The sequence below is a fragment of the Cetorhinus maximus genome, chromosome 32 (genome assembly GCF_964194155.1).
Source record: "Cetorhinus maximus chromosome 32, sCetMax3.hap1.1, whole genome shotgun sequence".
NCBI classification, from domain to species: Eukaryota; Metazoa; Chordata; class Chondrichthyes; order Lamniformes; family Cetorhinidae; genus Cetorhinus; species Cetorhinus maximus.
In genome coordinates, this window is record NC_135910.1 from 10,314,517 (window position 1) to 10,317,500 (window position 2,984).

Sequence of the window (2,984 nt, forward strand, 5' to 3'; positions counted from 1 at the left end):
CTCTGTCCTGCCACATCCAGTCATGAATGGTGGTGGACAAGTAAACAACTCACTTGAGGAGGTGGCTCCACAAATACCCCATCCTCAATGGTGAAGGAGCCCAGCACATCAGTGCAAAAGATAAGGCTGAAGCATTTGCTGCCATCTTCAGCCAGAAGTGCCGAGTGGATGATCCATCTCAGCCTCTTCCTGAGGTCCCCAGCATCACAGATGCCAGTCTTCAGCCAATTCAATTCACTCCACGTGATAGCAAGAAATGGCTGAAGGCACTGGATATTGCAAAGGCTATGGGCCCTGACAACATTTCAACAATGGTACTGAAGACTCCAGAACTTGCCGTGCCCCTGGCCAAGCTGTTCCAGTACAGCTACAACACTGGCATCTACCCGGCTATGTGGACAATTATCCAGGTATGTCCTATACACAAAAAGCAGGAAAAATCCAACCTGGCCAATTACCGCCCCATCAGTCTACTCTTGATCATCAGTAAAGTAATGGAAGGGGTCACCAACAATGCTATCAAGCGGCACTTGCTTAGCAATAACCTGTTCATTGACACTCTGTTTTGGTTCCGCCAGGGCCACTCAGCTCCTGACCTCATTACAACCTTGGTTCAAACATGGACAAAAGACCTGAACTCCAAAGGTGATGTGAGAGTGACAGTCCTTGACATCAAGGCTGCATTTGACTGAGTGTGGCATCAAGGAGCCCTAGCAAAACTGGAGTCAATGGGAATCAGGGGAAAACTCTCCGCTGGTTGGAGTCATACTGAGCACAAAGGAAGATGGTTGTGGCTGTTGGAGATCAATCATCTCAGCTTCAGGGCATCACTGCAGGAGTTCCTCCTGTTGGTGTTCTCGGCCCAACCATCTTCAGCTGCTTCATCAATGACCTTCCTTCCATCATAAGGTCAGAAGTGGGGATGTTCACTGATGATTGCGCAATATTCAGCACCATTCGCGACTCCTCAGATACTGAAGCAGTCCATGTCCCAATGCAGCAAGTCCTGGGCAATATCCAGGCTTGGGCTGACAAGTGACAAGTGCCAGGCAATGACCATCTCCAACAAGAGAGAATCTAACCATCGCCCCTTGACATTCAATGGCATTACTGAATCCCCCACTATTAATGGGGGTTACCATTGACCAGAAACTGAACCGGACTAGCCATATAAATACAGTGGCTACAAGAGCAGGTCAGAGGGTAAGAATCCTGAGATGATTAACTCACCTCCTGACTCCCCAAAGCCTGTCCATCATCTACAAGGCACAAGCCAGGAGTGTGAGGGGGTGGCTTTTCAACAGCTGGAGGGCTAGGGCTTGCTTGGGGAAGGGGAAGAAGTGGCCTCAGGGAAGAAGCTGAGGGTGGGGGCTGTACTGGGGAAGGGGATGTCCCCAGGGAAGGGGTGTGTGTGGGGGGCACATGTTGATCTGTACAAGTGGCCTCAAGATGGTGACTCCCCTGAGGAGGCACATGTCTCGGAGGGTTCGTGTATAGAATCAGGGGTACACATTGGTGACTGCCGCACCGACATGTCCCAGCAGCTGAAGGAGCCTGTCTCAGCCTGATACAGGGGTCCCTGGCAGTGGGAGGACTGTTGGGATCAGGCCCATGCTCAACCCTGGGCCGATGACAAGTCTCAGGGCTTGGCCACAATAAGCCTACTGGAGATGCAGAGACGGGCAGGGGAAAATCTGGCTGAGGTGCCAGAGACTTAGTGGGGCATTGCACGGATGGTGGAATCATCCATGCAAGCCTTGGGCTCTAGGTCGAGAACCAGAGGGCACAGATTTAAGGTAATTGGCAAAAGAAGCAATGGTGACGAGGAAAATTCTTTTCATGTAGTGAGTGGTTAGGATCTGGGATGCACTGCCTGAGAGCGGGGTGGAGACAGGTTCAATCGAGGCATTCAAGAGATAATTGGATTATTATTGGAAAAGAAAATAATGTGCAGGGCTACAGGGAGCAGGTGGGAGAATGGCAGTAGGTGAATTGCTCCTTCAAAGAGCCAGCACAGACATGATGGGCCAAATGGCCTCCTTCTGTGCTGTAACCGTTCTATGATTTCCAGCATTCCAGTTAATGTCTTTGGCAGCGTTGGTTGAGGGAAGAATGTTAGCGGCAGGGACACCGGGAGAACTCTCCTGTTCTTTGTTAAATAGCTTTACTCACACAGTACAAAAGGGATCTTGGACTGCGCCTCTGACAGTGCAGCACTGCTCTGGAGCGTCAGCCTGGGTTATGGGGAGCTGGAAGCGGGATTTAGGAATGAGTTTTATGATGTAAGTGGAAAGGGCGTCTGCTGAAACCATTTAATCACAAGGAGCTGGTTTCATTTGTAACAAAATGGTTTCATTTGTAACAAAAATGTACTTTTTAAAACGAGTGCACCTTATGGGATCTTGCTGTGCACAATTTGGCTGCTGGGAGACTTCATTAGGTGAAAGGTGCTAAATAAATAAGTTGTTAATTTTACAGGGGAGGGAGCGGGGTTGAGGCACTGGAGAAGGGGGAGGGGAGGGAGAAGGGAGTGGGGTGAGGTGAGGGGGGAGTGGGGTGAGGGGAGGGGGAGTGGGGTGAGGGGAGGGGGAGTGAGGTGAGGGGGAGTGAGATGAGGGGGAGTGGGGTGAGGTGAGGGGGAGTGAGGTAAGGGGGAGTGGGGTGAGGTGAGGGGGAGTGGGGTGAGGGGAGGGGGAGTGAGGTAAGGGGGAGTGGGGTGAGGTGAGGGGGAGTGGGGTGAGGGGAGGGGGAGTGGGGTGAGGTGGAGTGAGGGGAGGGGGAGTGGGGTGAGGTGGAGTGAGGGGAGGGGGAGTGGGGTGAGTGATGTGAGGGGGAGTGATGTGAGGGGAAGGGGAGTGGGGTGAGGGGGAGTGATGTGAGGGGAGGGGGAGTGGGGTGAGGTGGAGTGAGGTGAGGGGGAGTGGGGGTGAGGTGAGGGGGAGTGGGGTGAAGGGAGGGGGAGTGGGGTGAGGTGGAATGAGGTG